Source organism: Littorina saxatilis, linkage group LG5 (assembly GCF_037325665.1).
Source record: "Littorina saxatilis isolate snail1 linkage group LG5, US_GU_Lsax_2.0, whole genome shotgun sequence".
Taxonomy (NCBI): domain Eukaryota; kingdom Metazoa; phylum Mollusca; class Gastropoda; order Littorinimorpha; family Littorinidae; genus Littorina; species Littorina saxatilis.
In genome coordinates this window covers 7,032,707-7,051,158 of record NC_090249.1, presented here as the reverse complement: position 1 = coordinate 7,051,158, position 18,452 = coordinate 7,032,707, and the positions used below count along the sequence as shown (strand labels likewise).

General features: G+C 40.7%; 2 long non-coding RNA genes across 3 annotated transcripts; one reads left to right on the top strand and one right to left on the bottom strand.

Annotated features, from left to right (window-relative positions):
• Positions 1-289: 289 nt before the first annotated feature.
• LOC138966207 (uncharacterized) lies at positions 290-9,543 on the top strand. Of its 2 annotated transcripts, XR_011455637.1 has the most exons (6): positions 290-1,053; positions 1,640-1,708; positions 2,344-2,437; positions 3,419-3,589; positions 4,043-4,142; positions 7,596-9,543. It is a non-coding gene; the product is annotated as an uncharacterized lncRNA (long non-coding RNA). The 2 variants fall into 2 exon arrangements; XR_011455636.1 differs by having other exon boundaries at positions 290-1,708.
• A 3,687-nt stretch (positions 9,544-13,230) lies between these two features.
• LOC138966209 (uncharacterized) lies at positions 13,231-17,820 on the bottom strand. Its single transcript, XR_011455639.1, has 2 exons — positions 17,686-17,820; positions 13,231-16,309 (listed from the first exon to the last, which is right to left on the bottom strand). It is a non-coding gene; the product is annotated as an uncharacterized lncRNA (long non-coding RNA).
• Positions 17,821-18,452: the final 632 nt, after the last annotated feature.

The window sequence follows — 18,452 nt, the reverse complement described above, 5'->3', positions numbered from 1 at the left end:
GGAAACTAAATACTTGCAATTAATTCCCACTCACGCTTTTTTCCCCGGTTGGGAAAATCATGTCTCTTGCGCTGAGTAGGCTAATTAATTCAATAATGCGCCACCACTGAGTTTTAGTGCCGCGCCGAAATGGCGGCTCGCCCAGGCAGAAAATGGCAGACGAATTGTTGGATGAGGGTAATTAACGAGAAATGATAAAGGGCGCTGCCCTCTCTCTCACTTTCTTTTTGTCTCTCTGTTTCTCTCTCTCTGTCTCTCTGTATCTCTATCTCTCTGTTCACCCATTGCACACCGGTTGGACCGTACATAAGGTAACGTTAAACTATGCTTGTGCAACGTATGTGGGAGTATCACTTATAACCTCAGGGTATCTCTTATCCTGTTGCGCATCTATAGACTAGAGACTGCGCTGGTTAGACTAAAACATGGATCGGGAACTTCAGTACGTACTTAGGACTACCGCGGCTGTGCTTGCAAGTTTGGATAGTTCTTTCTTTCTCATTTGATCCGAGTTTTATCTGTCTCATTAAATGCCATTTTTCTACCTACTACACATATAGTTTTCCTAATTGATTCCCGAAGATAAGTTAGTTTCGCTTCCACGTTTCGGTTTTCACTAATTCAACATGGCCGGCGTCGGCAATGCATCTTTGATCATCATCTTCTTCCGAAGAGGACTGGGTTCTTGCGAACGTCTCAGAGTCCTGCGGTTGAGTCACTGTTACCGATAGTGGTTAGCTCCGGCAAACAGGGAGATTAAAAAGGTGGGGAGGTTTAAAACTATGCGGTACAGGGGAGAGTGCGTTCAAGGGCGGGCTCTCATGCCCGACTCAGCGACTGCACTGAGGAAACTGGCCGAGACGGGAGCGAAGGAGGGGCCTGCTTCGGCCGATGAACAAAGAAACTGTGATCGAACAAGTATGGTGTTACAAGGGGAAAGACCCGCAAAGTGAACTTAGTTGCCAAAGCCCGAAGTGTGACGACGGACTCGGTTTCCAGCAACTGTCCACCGACTCAGCGGCAAAATATGAGTTGACACGTCCGAGGTGAAAGGTAATAGTCTCTTCTTATTAGAATGAAGGTCATTGTTTATGACTAAAATACAGTAGAATCACATAATGCACGAAGGAATGGAACATGTACATGGAATAAGATTGTCCGTCCACTAAGACACATTCCTAAAGGTGGAACCAACATCCTGACGGCTATGCAGAGGAAGTGTTCTTTTTAAGAAATGCATTCAAATAAAACAAATAGGGAAATGCCCACTGAACAGAAACACCCAGGCTCCTGATTTTTGGTATGAATCCAAGTTGAGAGAGATCAGCTGAGCTAGGATTTTACATGGAATAAGATCATCCCTCCACTTGCATACAATGTATACAACCAGAAATGAAGATACAGTGTGCTTGATGTGGTGATCAAGTGACATTTTGCTATGAATGTGTTTAAGCAACTAGTAGCTTCTTCAGCGTTAATTCATTAAACAATCACTCTTATTCTTAGCACATAGAGCACATTGAATGAGTGTGTGCATGTGTGTGTGTGTGTTTGTTATTGCAATGTAAGACCTTATAATATAAATATACACAAATTATAACACATGCTGGGATTCTAAATATGTTCTGTTTACTTGCAGGTCTCAGTTATTACCAAGCCCTGCCTCATTCTTCCCGCAACACTGACATGGTGCTGTTGTAGAACACAAGTAAGTCCTTTGATCATTTCCAAAATACACTAGTGCAATAGCTTGTGAGTGCAACTGGTGGTAATGAGAATATTTTACCACAAAAGGCTAAAGTACAAATAACAGATTTATTATGTTGGAAAAAGAAGTAAGCCAGAGCAAGTGATTAGTGTACCAGTTAGCTAGGGTGGATGTATTATATAATTACAATTTACAGTCAGCATAGAATGTTGAGGACAGTCTAGAATTTTTCTCGCCCTGTGAATTCAACTGCAAATCAGATGGCATGAAGAAATCAATGTTATATTATGCTCTGGAATCCCTCATCTTGGCCACATACAAAAAATTATATATTCAGTGACTGCTTGCTGTGGTGAGTTAAAATGTGTGATGAAATATTTTCACAAAAAGGTACCAGTGTTGTTAACAAAACTAATTCTTTAACAAACAAACAAAAACCACTCTGCACAGAGAGCATTCAAGCTGATCTATGTTGCTATTCGTCCAAGTAGAGGGATGATCTTATCCCAAGTAAAAGCCTGACAAGATCTGAGACTGTGAAGCAAAATGTTTTTACATGGTAAAGTAAGCCTTTAACGAGCAAGTATGTCTATTGCACTGGGTGTTTTATTATTATTGTATCATTTTTCTTTCAGGTAGTCTCTCTTTAAACTGACTTTCTACACCATGGTGTCTCTGGCAGTGTTATATTGGCAGAAGACAGTTGGAACTGGATTCCTCATTTAGATGGTAGGCATGTTTTGGGCTTTTGTGTTGCTTTGGTGTATGTGTGTGTGTGTGTGTGTGTATATGTGTGTCTGTTCTATACCAGAAATAAACACACTGTTTGCTTGCTGTGGTGAAATGACATTTTGTGATTTTTTTTTTAAATGAGCTAGTACAGTTGTAGCTTTTACAGCATTTATTCATAACACAATCGCACTTGGCGCAGAGAGCAACCAGACCGTTCATTGTGGGTATGTGAACAAGTTAAGAGATCATGTCTTATCCCATTTTAAAGCCTGACCAGATCTTAGACGGTGAGCCAAATTGTTTTCATGAGAAGGAATGTGCCTTTCAGAGAAATCTATTAACTACAGTATTACTTTACAAAACATATTTTAAGAAATGAAATGTGTTACAAGTAACAGCCATGGGGGTGATAGCCTGTAGGTGGAATAATAATCTTCAATTGCCCAGAAATGATTGTTATCTGGTCAAGAAATGCAAAGCATTTTGATGTTTGTGACGATTAGTTACTCTTTATCACGTTTGGTCCCTGATTTTGCTGTCCTTGTCTGCGTTGGGCAGGTGTGCGTCCATGATGTCATTGCTATTGAAAACTAATCTGTACTGCAAAGTAAATGTACCCGTACATGACGTACATGGCAGTTGTCAACCGGGGGCCAGCCATGACTGGGACTGATGTATCCACAGGCACTCGACACCAGGTGGGCGGGGCCAGTGGTTGGGGTGTGATTCCCTGCCTTACACCACCACAAAGTGTAGTATCAGCAGACAAGACTGAGCAGAACTTCTGCCCCCCCCCCCCCCCCCTCACCAATTGACCACTCAGTGCCATGTGCCTGCAGCTGTATCATAAACACTTTGTGACAATAGTTGTTACCTCCTTAGAACAGATCTTGTGATGCTCCTCAGTCAGTCAGTGTTTGATGGATGCTAACTGGTATACTTGACATAGTGTTCATATGAAAGTTTTATGTGTTGCAGCTCATCCAGATCACAGGTACACAAAGGAGCTGGTTACAGTGATAACATAGGCACATGGAACTGCTTATGGACTACTTTAGAAAGTGAGCGGTTACAACCAAGACTCTTCCGTCAGGAAGGTCTGCGGAAGGGTGCTTGATCTGTTTCCTCGGACAGGCTTTTCAAGACTAGGTAGGTTAAACCACATGATTGGGCTTTAATTATGAATGCACTTCAAAATTCACTCTATTTCATTATCTTGTACAACCCCCCGCGGGTTAGGGGGAAGAATTTACCCGATGCCCCCCAGCATGTCGTAAGAGGCGACTAACGGATTCTGTTTCTCCTTTTACCCTTGTTAAGTGTTTCTTGTATAGAATATAGTCAATGTTTGTAAAGATTTTAGTCAAGCAGTATGTAAGAAATGTTAAGTCCTTTGTACTGGAAACTTGCATTCTCCCAGTAAGGTAATATATTGTACTGCGTTGCAAGCCCCTGGAGCAATTTTTTGATTAGTGCTTTTGTGAACAAGAAACAATTAACAAATCTTCAATAGTACTGACCAAAGAAGAAGGTTTAATTGTGTGATCATGATTTGATACATATGCTTGACCCTGAAGATGTGTTTTATTTGTTTTGTTTCAGAACAAAGTTTGGTGAAGTAGAAGCTACCGCTGTAGGCTGGTGTAAGGCTGAAGAAGAACCTCTGACAAGTCAATTTTCAAGCAACTGAGCACGAACCCAGGTACAAGACACAGAGCTCTCTTTCTATCGGTCTGTTATTCATAGAATGACACTAACAGTGACACAAGTAAATAATCTGTATCATTGTCTTGACCTCTAGAAATTTGGTAGAGAATAAGATGACTGATAGTATTATTTTGATTATTTCATGGTCATTACAGTGGCCTCCACCCCTGCCCCTTTTAAGACACCCCAATCTAAGACTCCTTCCTATTAATGACCCTGTTTTCGCAGACTTCTTGTTCATAACATCTGTAAATTCACTCCCATTTTAAGACTTGCTCCATTTGGACTTGGACTGGGTGGCCGAGTGGTAACGCAATTGCGCTCGGAAGCGAGAGGTTGCGAGTTCGACCCTGGGTCAGGGCGTTAGCAATTTTCTCCCACCTTCCCTAACCTAGGTGGTGGGTTCAAGTGCTAGTCTTTCGGATGAGACGAAAAACCGAGGTCCCTTCATGTACACTACATTGGGGTGTGCACGTTAAAGATCTCACGATTGACAAAAGGGTCTTTCCTGGCAAAATTGTATAGGCATAGATAAAAATGTCCACCAAAATACCCGTGTGACTTGGAATAATAGGCCGTGAAAAGTAGGATATGCGCTGAAATGGCTGCGATCTTCTGGCCGATGTGAATGCGTGATGTATTGTGTAAAAAAAAATCCATCTCACACGGCATAAATAAATCCCTGCGCCTTGAATATGTGCACGATATAAATTGCATAAAATAAAAAGATAAAATAAATCCCTGCTCTTAGAACTGTACCCACGGAATACGCGCGATATAAACCTCATATTGATTGATTGATTTTAAGACCTGATTTTGCTTATTTTGGATTTCGAAAAAGAGAAAAACAAATTCCCACTCTGTACAGAATTAAGCCAGGTTCATGATTTTTGTATGGACCAAGTTGAGAGATGGCATTTGTATAGGCCTGACCAGATCTGAGATGTTGAATCTAATTGGTTACGAAGAAAGCATTGTGTCATTATAGGCACACTACTTCTCGTCACCGTCTCAGTTCTGGCCAGGCTTTAAGATAGGATAAGCTCATCCCTCAACTTTGTCACATATGAACAATCGACACACTGACTCTTGCTGTTGTGAGTTGACATTTTTTGATGAATTTATTTCTGGAAAAGGCACCATGCAGTGCTGTTTCAGGGGTGGGACTTTTCCGCGGATTTCCGCGGACACAACTTACGAATTCTGCTGGAGTAATCTATTTTTCCGCGTCACATTTCATTACAATATCTATGACTTGTTGACTGAATGATTTGGAGTGACGTGGAGATGAAACAGAACACTGGAGGCTTGAGAGTTAAATTGTGCTGACTGAAAACTCCTGATAACTAATAGTAATTTTGAGGGGGGGGGGGGGGAGGTTGGGGAGTGTGGAGAATGTCTTTTTTGTCAGATTGCACAGATTTTAATGTACCATTTAACCAAAATTCGGGGTAACATGCCCCCGAACCCCCTGGAAAAAAAGGGATTTCCTCCTTTTTCATCACAAGAGAGTCCCACCCCTGTGTTTACAGAATTCCTTGTTTAAAACTATCACTGTGCACAGAGGGAAGGGGGGGGGGGTGTATTTGACCACCCCTGCGTTTACAGAATTCCTTGTTTAAAACTATCACTATGCACAGAGGGAAGGGGGGGGGGGGGGTGTATTTGACCACCCCTGTGTTTACAGAATTCCTTGTTTAAAACTATCACTGTGCACAGAGGGAAGGGGGGGTGTATTTGACCACCCCTGTGTTTACAGAATTCCTTGTTTAAAACTATCATTGTGCACAGAGGGAAGAAGGGGGGGGTGTATTTGACCACCCCTGTGTTTACAGAATTCCTTGTTTAAAACTATCACTGTGCACAGAGGGAAGGGGGGGGGGGGTGTATTTGACCACCCCTGTGTTTACAGAATTCCTTGTTTAAAACTATCACTGTTCACAGAGGGAAGGGGGGGGGGTGTATTTGACCACCCCTGTGTTTACAGAATTCCTTGTTTAAAACTATCACTGTGCACAGAGAGAAGGGGGGGGGGGGTGGATTTGACCACCCCTGTGTTTACAGCAGAATTCCTTGTTTAAAACTATCACTGTGCACAGAGGGAAGGGGGGGGGGGGTGTATTTGACCACCCCTGTGTTTACAGAATTCCTTGTTTAAAACTATCACTGTGCACAGAGGGAAAGGGGGGGGGTGTATTTGACCACCCCTGTGTTTACAGAATTCCTTGTTTAAAACTATCACTGTGCACAGAGGGAAGGGGGGGGGGTGTATTTGACCACCCCTGTGTTTACAGAATTCCTTGTTTGAAACTATCACTGTGCACAGAGGGAAGGGGGGGTGTATTTGACCACCCCTGTGTTTACAGCAGAATTCCTTGTTTAAAACTATCACTGTGCACAGAGGGAAGGGGGGGGGGGGGGTGGGGTGTATTTGACCACCCCTGTGTTTACAGAATTCCTTGTTTAAAACTATCACTGTGCACAGAGGGAAGGGGGGGGGGTGTATTTGACCACCCCTGTGTTTACAGAATTCCTTGTTTAAAACTATCACTGTGCACAGAGGGAAGGGGGGGGGGGGTGTATTTGACCACCCCTGTGTTTACAGAATTCCTTGTTTAAAACTATCACTGTGCACAGAGGGGGGGGGGGGGGTGTATGTGACCAAGTGAAGTGCATTGCTACATAATAAAATGAGCAAATCCGTCCCGTGAAGAAAACTTCTGCTTACTTAATTGTCAGATTTGCCAAGGCGTGTACATGAAATAAGATTATCATTCTAAATGCTGAATCAACATTCTGACTGTTTCCTATGAAACCAGGCTTGATTTTTGGTATGAATCCAAGTTAAGGGATAGCATGTGTAAAAGCAGAATTGTGTACAGAGGCAGCTTTGTGTTATTAAAGGCCGGCTGCTTTTCGTGAACACAGTTTGGCTCACATCTCACATCACCTGCCAGGCTTTTTAAAAAAAAAAATGTTTTACCATGGGATAAGACTATCCCTCCATTTAAGCACATACCAGCAATAAACACAGTGGTTACTTGTGATGAACTAGTGGCAAGACAAATGATTTAAGCATCACATAACCTTCCTAAGTGAAGTCAAGTTATGTGTCTGTGCCAGTGTGTGTGTGCATGTGTGTGTGTCAGCATAGAATGTTGAGGACAGTTCGATGGTAAATAACCCTGACAATTTTAGCCTATGATTGTGCCTACATTGTGGCAGGATTGGATGTGGATCTTCAAAAGCCTAAGTTAACAAAAAAAGTATGTAAAAGTACATTTTGAATAGTAGTTTTTTTCTCAGAGGGAAGATATCACAAGATATGATCGTTCCACTGCATGTATGCCACATAACTAAAACAAAAATTAAATGTTATTTTAATCGTCTTTTGGGTAAAACAAATACACCATCAATATATTATAATAATGATCTTGCTTGTTTACAGATGGACAACAGCTACTGCCAGGACCAGGTTACGCATAAAGAAAACAGTCAACACTTGGCTGGTGCTGCAGCTTCTTTGATGTCTATTTTTTTTTTTTTTAAAGACAGACAGCTACCAGCTCATTCAAGACCATAGCCCCATCTTACTCACGCAGAACAGACAGCCATCTTTCGCCTTTGCACAGAACACTGCTGTCTGAAGGTACACATCAAAAGGATAGGTTTTGCACCTACAGCGTGCGACTGTGGCTAGGGTAGGAAGAACAGACTCTGCAACACGTTCTGAGAGGGTGGCCTTTTCTTGCCACCCGTACCCCTGTGCAACAAGACTTGGCCAGAGAGCACACATCCAAATGCAAACACTGAACACTGAAGAGGAAGAAGAAGAAGAAGGTGCCCACACAGAAGGACATAAATCTACTTTAAGGGCACACAAGTTTACAGCAGTTTATTGAATTGTAGCAGATTATAGGGAGAAAATGAACAAGCTAAATAGGCTGTACAGTACTTCACTTGAACAATGTATAAAGTTCCCTGTATTAAGAACATTTACAGATCACAAGACATTGTGTTTTCTTTTGTTTACAATACAAATGTTTCATAATAAAAAGATGTGCACTAGGCAAGATCCTTAAAATGTAAAACTAGTAGTGTGACAATTTTGAATTGTTCAGAGATGGTTTTTCTTCAGTGGTAAATGTTTTAGCTTTTTTTATAAGATCCCGTTAGTGAAGCATACTATAAAACCTTGACCTTCCAAACTGTGTTAGCACCCTGGGCTGCGATCATTGTGTTGAGCTACTTAAAGGCACAGTGCAGCTTACAGCCTTCGTTTTGCGTTTTTGTTGCAGCTGAGTGCATTTACAGTTCAAAAATCCTCCTATGGTAGTAAAACTACCCAACGACGACATCTGTGAAGCTCGACAGTTTCTTGTTCACGCGAGTGCATAAATTAACCTAGTTATTACGTGGTGTTTGGTCGGAGTTCGATTCAACTGAGTGATTCCGGCCTCCATTTTGTTTTATACAAACTCATGATGATGTCTGACATAGTTTGCTAGTGACGTGTCTTTTTGTGCATGATGTGGTGATCTACCTGATCTAAATTTAGATCCAAAAATAGGTCAAGACCAGCCGGGTCCGAGTACGAAATTGATTCGTAAAAAAATCGCAGTTCTTGACTCTTTGGGTGCAAGTCAATGAAACTTGGTAGTTCTTCTAATAGATAGCTGCCTGAGGTATGACTAAAAGCCCCAGGGGCTCCGTGCACCTGAATTTGACAAGTTCAGTACCTTCAGCAAGCGCAAGTACAGTAGAGAAGCGCTTGACACACTGAAAAAGGCCTACTACGAGCAAAAGAAAAAGAATCAGTGATGCATGTGCTTTTGATGTAATCTTCTTTGACATTATGATGACTACAAAAACTGACTGATGTGTTTTGTTTGTGAATGATGGATATATGTGCATGATTGCGTTTCGCAGACACAGTTGTCATGTGCGTTGTAATTGGCGACGAATGCTGGATGATTACTATTTTTGTACCAGGATTACTATTTTTGTGCCAGGATTACTATTTTTGGGGCTGAGCATTACTCCAAAACACTTATGGGGGTAAACAGGTCTGCAGCACAACTACAAATGTAGAAATGTCGTCTGCATTTTGTATATTTTAAAAGGTTATTTTTGTGCACAGAACATACATCTGCAGGGAGGTTTGGAGGGTGAAGTTAGGATCTGTTAGGAGGCATACAGCATCACACTCATTTTGTGTGTGTGTATTTTGTGTTGACAGATAAGACACTGTCATTCCAGCAGAAACCTGTGATGATGCACATTTTATTGAAGTGACCAGCTGAAATTGTATGTACGTTGTTATGAAATTGACAAATGATCCCTGCTTTGCAATCCTGGGTTAATGATATTGCCAAAATTAAAACGTGGAGGAAAAAGTGAGTGTAAACCTATTCTTGTGGTGGTGGTGGTGGTGGTGTGTGTGTGTGTCTGGTTAGTGTGTGTTTGAGTGTGTGTTAAACAAACAACGACAAACAACACCAAACCTACATCAAACAAGCACAACAAAAACAAATTACACAAAAAAATGGCAAAAATCAGAATATCAACTGAGAAAAAAAACCGTGGCTGAATGCAATACTTATTATAACTTAAAAAGTAAAAGTGTGCGTGTGGATGTGTGCGTATGTTTGAGTGTTTTAAACAAACAACAAACCTAAATTAAAGAAGCACAACAAACAAACAAAAAACCTGGCAAAGTTCTGAACATTAACACAATGCTGCTGTCTGCTTTGAGGGGAGGAATAAAATGACTGAAGCCGGACTGCCGAGAGGAGGAAGGAGGGGGAAAAGAACACGCAGACATGAAAACACACACAACTCCATGACAGATAAACTGCTTATGTTCAAAAATCAAGAATATTTAAGCGTGCACACACGCACGCGCACACACACACACACACACACACACACACACACACACACACACACACACACACACACACACACACAGACTCTCCTCGTGAAAGTAAAGGTAAACTCGAACTTGAAGGTAAGTATAAATGTTTGATATGGAAGAAACCTGTGATAAAAGTCTTTGTATAAATCATCGGTACCAACAAAATTCAGTTGCCACAACGCGTAAAAGGACATACTGTAGTTTCAAATTAGTAACAATCTAAGCCATTTTAATCAGCACTGGTGTCCGGCAAGCACTAACAGATACAACAGCACGTGTATGCATCTTGAAGTAATAAGACCTTGAAGTAGGCCTAGAGTTTACACTATGCATTATGTAATGCTTTAATTCAGCTGCCTAACTGTGGAACTTTGCAAATGTGTGAGGACCGTTTCACAAAACAGACAAAACACCCTCTCAGTTATTTACACAAATCAGTTCCAGAATGTGCGTGTTCCTTTTCCGTCTCTACAAATTAATGTTATCTGGGGGGAAAACGAATCATTGTCGCTTCCGCCCTCAGTTATAATTGCCTGAGCATAATAGGAAATGCAACAGGTGTAGTCTTCCGCCTGATTTTTAGTCAAGATATTTCGACACAGAATGTTTCTTTCTTTTTTCTTTGTATGTTCACAAGCTCACATACAATCATTTATGCAACACTGACAATAAGACCAGACCAGAGTTGTGATTGAAATGGGCAGTTTATTTAATAAAGCTCCAGAATGAATAAAAATACATGACAAAATAAGGTGGTCCCGCTGTACAAAGCCGGTTACCAAACACACACACACACCAACACACACAAACACACTCACGCACGCACACACACACACACACACACACACACATGACACACACACACACACACACACACACACACACACACACACACACACACACACACACACAGAGTAACATTGTACAACTTACTGTCACATTCAAGCGGGAACACCAAACAAAACGTATCATCAAATGAAACAACATTTTAAGTGGTCAACTGAGCAGATGACCACAAACCACACTTGAAATCTTCACATTTTAACACTTTCTCCTGTATCCACAAAAGTCATTTATGCTGACTAGATAATGACATAATAAAATGACATCAATAAAACCATTCCCTTTTTTATTTTAAAGAAAAACAAGAAAATTAAAATAACGCAAAGAACTGATGCTCAGTAAGGTTGGGTATCGATCTCAAATGTGTGCATAGCTAATTACATGTAACCGGTATGGACTGGGGCTAGAATTGGCCTTTCTGTCAGGCAACTCGGCCTCTAATTGGTTTTATATTGTCTGATCCCCCTCCAGAAAAAAAACAATACCATTTGCCCCGTGCTTCTGCGCCCACAAAAAATATTCGGGAATAAGAAAAGTTCAAATTTTAGGCACCCCACATACAACCCTAATTGTCAGTCAATTACTTTACTGCAATCAACGTTGATTTTAAAGTACCATGTCATTATTATTTTGGAGATAGATTTGAAAAAGTCCATAATTGCAGACTGCGTATTGGTATGAGTGATTTGAATTTTGATTTATGTCAGCGGCACCTCAAGGAATGCCCCAAATGTGAGTGCGGTTACCCAAGGGAGACTGCTGAGCACTATTTGTTGCATTGACCCTTGTGTAGAGATGTACGATTATTGTCAATTGATAACTGATTATAAGTTTATTGAAATATTATTGAAAGGCATCCCGCAATATTCCCGGAATGTCAATCAGACCATATTCATAACTGTACAAGAATTTATTAAGACAACCAGGCATGTTCCGTACATGAGCCTCTACATTTTATTCACTGTAATGTTCATTTGACACTGTCATGAGACAAATGCTGCCTGACCAATTGTTCTTCGTAATTTCTCTCGTGTTTTGTGTCCTTGTTTCGACTTATCGATTATGGCCCAATCGTTATGTAATTTAGTGCCATTTTCGCCGATCACAAAATGTATTAACTTTGCGTGTGTGTCTTCTGTGCATTTAATATTATTGTGACGTGACCCACTCTTCCAACATTTCTGGCGCTCCAAGTCTTCGTCGTCCTTTTTTTTCCCCCTTATGCTGAATTCTGTTCTCTCGTACCCCATTTCTTTTTGTTTCTTGTTTTTACCCCCACCAAGTTCTGTACTACCACCCCCTCCATTTTTTGATTGCTTGCGCATCAGGTTTGTCTGTTTGTTTTCGATGTCTGAAATGAGTAAATGTATCTAGTCCGCCATCATGCTAAACTTTGTTATGTACATACCAGGATGACTTAAAATAAGCATTTATGCTTGAGTTATCTTAAAAAAACAATGCATTGTTTCTGTCATGATAACAAATTGAATAAAGTTTTGTAAACCAATGGACTGATTATAGTTGACCCTGATATGTGATTACGGGATAGTGTCACATTAATTTATTTCTACTTTCACTTGTACTTTTGTACTTAAAACAAATCACTGAAATGTAAAAGTTATTATTTTTTCCATTGTGAAGTGTCGTCAGTCTCCTCAAGGTAATGCAGTCAAACTCAACCAAAAGTTGGAGGGGCTTCTTCATACTTTCAGTGTGTGTGTGTGTGTGTGTGTGTGTGTGATTTCTTTTGACACTATGCACGTTTGTATATAACCGCCTGTGCACAAAAAGAAGAACATAATCGAATCTTATCATTCATTTTCGCTTAATTGATTGATTGGTATGCATGTTTCTAACAGTGACCGTTACCAAAGTGAGTATAGTGCGCTTCCCAAGCATAAAACGGTGCATGACTCTGGATTTGCGTCTGAGATATTGACACATCACTGTGAGAAAAAGCGTTAATGAAAAAAGAAGACTATTTATTTTCCTTGAGCATTATCTTAAAGTGGTGTGCCAAAAACTTTTAAATTCAAAAATTCAATATTTAACTTTAGGAAAAGCACTGTAGAGAGAAAACCACGCTTGTGTGTTCAGAATAGTCTCCATGTGGTATCAATATAAATGATTCAAATGTATGGAAGAGAAGCTGTTTCTGCTGGATTAATACACACACACAATTGTGCACTCACACATAAGCACGCATGCATGCTCTCACACACACACACACACACACACACACACACACACACACACACACACACACACACACACACACACACACAGAAACAACAAATTCATTATGACAAAACCAAATACGAAGTCCTATTTCACAAATTTTATATCTTCTCCTTTTCACCATATACAAATACAGTCACGGAGTACATTTATAAGGCCAAATTATTAAGAAATATTATTTTCTGTGCTTGAATTACCCAGTGTGTAGCATGATCACCACGAAGGTACAATTCACAGAAGTTGAGTAATCACTTTACAAAACCCATACCAGTACCACATTGTTATGTTAAATCCTATTTATTAACCCACACAAATAGAAGAAGATAGCTTTGTGAAGACTTTCATTTTCCAACCAAATGCTGTTCAAAGATTATTCTTTCTTTCTATATTTGGTGTTTAACGTCGTTTTCAACCGTTCAAGGTTATATCGCGACGGGGAAAGAGGGGGGGGGGGGGGGGGATGGGATAGAGCCACTTGTTAATTGTTTCTTGTTCACAAAAGCACTAATCAAAAAATTGCTCCAGGGGCTTGCAACGTAGTACAATATACTACCTTACTGGGAGAATGCAAGTTTCCAGTACAAAGGACTTTAACATTTCTTACATACCAATCAATATGAGGCTTATATTGCGCGTATTCTGTGGGTACAGTTCTAAGCTCGGGGATTTTATTTTAATTTTATTTTATGCAATTTATATCGCGCACATATTCAAGGCACAGGGATATATTTATGCCGTGTGAGATGTAATATTGTTTTACACAATACATCACGCATTCACATCGGCCAGCAGATCGCAGCCATTTCGGCGCATATCCTGCTTTTCACGGCCTATTATTCCAAGTCACACGGGTATTTTGGTGGACATTTTTATGAAAATTTATCTATGCCTATACAATTTTGCCAGGAAAGACCCTTTTGTCAATCGTGGGATCTTTAACGTGCACACCCCAATGTAGTGTACACGAAGGGACCTCGGTTTTTCGTCTCATCCGAAAGACTTGAACCCACCACCTAGGTTAGGAAAGGGGGCAGAAAATTGCTAACGCCCTGACCCAGGGTCGAACTTGCAACCTCTCGCTTCCGAGCGCAAGTGCGTTACCACTCGGCCACTGACACGATACACCAACACGATATCAGCACTCCAGATTTTTATCTCGCAGTTTTTCTGAAGGACTTTGCATTTGAAAACTATTCTCAGACAAAATATGAGTTTAAACTGCAAGTACATGTACAGGGAGTCTGAAGGGTTCAAGTCGGATGAGATAGACTACTGTTGTGGCAATCTTCGAATTTGAAAATAATTTTTTTAAAAGAGTAAAACTCATAGTTCTTCTTCTTCTTCGCTCATGGGCTGAAACTCCCACATTCACTCACAAATTTGCACGAGTGGATTTTTACGTGTATGACCGTTTTTACCCCACCATTCAGGCAGCCATACGCCGCTTTCGGGGGAAGCATGCAGGGTATTTTTGTGTTTCTATAACCCACCAAACTCTGACATGGGTTACAGGATCTTTTCCGTGCGCACTTGGTCTTGTGATTGCGTGTACACACGAAGGAGGATAAGGCACTAGCAGGTCTGCACATAAGCAATGACCTTGGAGATCAGAAAATTCTCCACCTTTAACCTACCAGGCGGCCGCGATTTTGACTCATGACCTTCTGAATAGGAGGCCGATGTCTTATCCACAAGAACACCGAGCCCGTCCAAACTCCTAGTAAAAACAACAACTGCAAATCTGGGAGCAAAATGTAAACGGTTACAGTTTCAACTATCCTTCCCCTTTATATCAGCATTTTTGGAAACCTAAACGAAAGAGTATTCAAGAACAACAGTCACGGATTCAGATTTAAAAAAAACAAATGGTAACTATGCTTTTTGGAAATTCTTTCTTTAATTGGTGTTTAACGAAGGTTATATCGCGACAGGGAAAGGGGGGGAGATGGGATAGAGCCACTTGTTAATTGTTTCTTGTTCACAAAAGCACTAATAAAAAAAATGCTCCAGGGGCTTGCAACGTAGTACAATATACTACCTTACTGGGAGAATGCAAGTTTCCAGTACAAAGGACTTAACATTTCTTCCATACTGCTTGACTAAAATCTGTACAAACATTGACTATATAAGAAACACTTAACAAGGGTAAAAGGAGAAACAGAATCCGTTAGTCGCCTCTTACGACATGCTGGGGAGCATCGGGTAAATTCTTCCCCCTAACCCGCGGGGGGTCTTTTTGGAAATGCGCTTCAGACAAATGCCTTTATGTTACTCACAGCAAAATGCAAGAATAATTGGGGACCATATGGGATGGGGCAAATTGGGAGGGAGCAATTCGGGACACCACCATAAATATCTACCAAATATTTACAAATAGCTATCTTAGTACATGCATAACATGCTGTACCAATACACAATTTCTTTAAATAACTATGTAAGGATTATTGGCAGTCTCCCGGAGCATGTTTCACGCTATCCTGCGATCAGGACAAGCGACTGACTGTGATGTGTATGCTGTGCGGCGTGCGCTACATAAGAAACCTTTTTTTAAATTTGTATTAAATATAATCACCTGAGCCACGAATGGCTAGCTGACAGCGGCTATCTTTTACACAACAAATTCTGAACTGTGATGAACTCGTGACCGCTGATTTTTAAAGGCAAGGGGTATCATATTGTGCGCATGGCATACACATCCAAGTTGGTCGTTTGTCCCGATTGTGGGATACAGCCCGTCAGAGGCGTAGAGCGTGCTCGAGATGTTTTGAAAAACCTGACTGCAGTACAGGGATTTTTACACCTCCGGACTGCTGATAATCCTAACAGAATTATTTTCAAAAACCGTCTATTGCCTTGAAAGCAAACCTGGAATTTCTGATGCGAGTTGCCAGAAAGAAAGTTCACTAACAAGATCCAGGCCAACACCACCCCCCCCCCCCCCATCCCCCTAAAAAACACTAAGGAGTGAGGTGAGCTTAAATAACTAATTAATTAATCAATCAATAAATTCTCTGCTGAAATCCCCAACTTCGCGCATCGAAGCTATGAAAAACAGGACACTGCCACGTTTCCATTCAGCTAAACGCCACACCATTTTCAAGAGGGGATGTCTCAGGAAGAAAGATGTGACGCTCCCGATTCATATGTTTCAGAAGACAGCCCACCTGAGAAAAAGAAGAACACAATATAGAAATAATAACAACCTGTCAACCACAAATACATTAAAGTTTTTCAAACAGTTCACTAATCCGACAAACTCATGCTCGTTTCTGGTGCATTTGATAAAGCCAATTACGGGTAGATGCTAGACAACAGCAAAACCACCACCACATAACAACACAAGATTGTTTATGGTTGTTTACAGTCTCTTGAACACAGGAGTCAATCGAGACCATATATATAACAAGAAGCATAAACAGGGTTCCTGCAGGGCAGAGCTGATACAATTCAAGGAGTTTTCAAGGACATTTCCAGGACCAAATAAATGCTTTTCAAGGACATGATTTTCCCCAATTTAATGCAAAGCACCAAGCTTACCTTCAGGAAGGGAAGCACTACAGGTGACTAGTAATAGTTAGTTCGTCTACTTTCGTTTTCACTCGATCTTTTATTCTCCCAATTAAAATGTGTGTACTGTATTGATGAAAAAAAAAGGGGGTTGCATTTTTTTTAAATAAGACAAGCTGCTGACGAAATGTATAGGCAACAATTTGGAAAAATCAAGTACTTTTCAATGACTATTTAACAAAACTCTATTTTCAAGCACTTTTCAAGGCCTGGAAAAGGTTTTCCAATTTTCAAGGAGTTTTCCAGGGTTCAAGGACTCTGTACGAACCCTGCATAAAAAAGCACTTCAGTTTGAAACCCAGGTTCAATGTAGTAAATGATATTGCATCAATGTTCCATCCATCCTCAGCACTTTCAAAACCAGTTTCTTCTAGGTCATACACACCTTTTCCTCGATTGATCCACAGTACATCAGATCGCTATTGTTCTTTTTATGATTTGCACCAAGGGAATGATTAACATTTCTGTCTTAGTCATATGTAACAAGCTTTAAGCAAAAGCATAATATTCTACACATTCACATATTGTAAGGTTGAAGGGGTCTATGTCGACCAAAAGAAGGTGTATTTCCCATAGCCATAGGTGTTTTCCCTGTGTACCGGGAATACAGTTGGATTTTCTGTAAAGAAGTATAATATCGTACAATCTTGCGCCAAGCGCGTGACTGCGGTTAGATAGGAGAATCTATTTAAAATCCTGAATTCGCGTGCGGCATCCAATCAAGCAAAACATGCTTCGACCGTTTATCAAAAGGATTTAGTTAAAGAAAACATCTGCACCCCCACCCCCAACAGCCCTGGTATTATGTTCCTCCTGCGTACTCTCGTCCATTGAATCACTTTTCACAAGCTTGAAGTAATTCCATGGCGTCTAACGGAAGTATATTCCCTGTATATGTACAGGAAATTAACATACAGGGAATACAGCCACTGTTGGTCGACATAGACCCCTTCTAAAGTGCTGCAGTAGTTACCTTCCCCTCCAAGGACCAAGCTGTTCATCCACTGTAGGGCTGACCGGGGTTCCCCCTTAGCAGAGTGAGTGGCGAATCCTGGCTGATAAATTTCCTTTCATTTTCCATGAATGAAGAATACCAGCTGGGTTCTTTTATTCAGGACCTGTGTTCTGCAACACACACAAATCAGCCACCAACTTGTAAATATATGTAAAAGAAAGCAAGTGGCAATCTGAATAACAGAATACAAAAATGATCAATCCACACAATCATACTTCGCACTGAAAGTCCACAAAATGAAGCACTGCTAGTACATGTACTTCTCATAATTACTGAAACTTTACTCGTCAAAACAACCATTTGTTTTATCAAACTTTAACTCAGCATGTGGCGAGTAGATTAACATTTCTAACTCACCATTTACATGATTTATTACTCGCCATGGCGAGTAATTGAAATACTCGCCACTTTCAGGCCTGTACTTGTGCATGAGATGTGTTTACCATCCATATGCCCAGAACCATGCGCTCTTCTGTTGTGCTCAGAACAGTAAAGAGTTGCTTTGCTGGGGTGGTTGTTCATAAGTAAACAGTTCACAAGAGGGCACAACAAAGAGCCAAAAACACAGGTGCCTGATTCAAACTCATTCAAATGCAGAACCTTATTATTTTGCTGACGATGGCAAGCGAGTAAGACGATGATTCTTACATAGCTGACCCTACCCCTGGCAGAAAAGTGCTTGAATTGTCCATGTGGTCTCTCAGATCAGTACATTTGATGCGTAT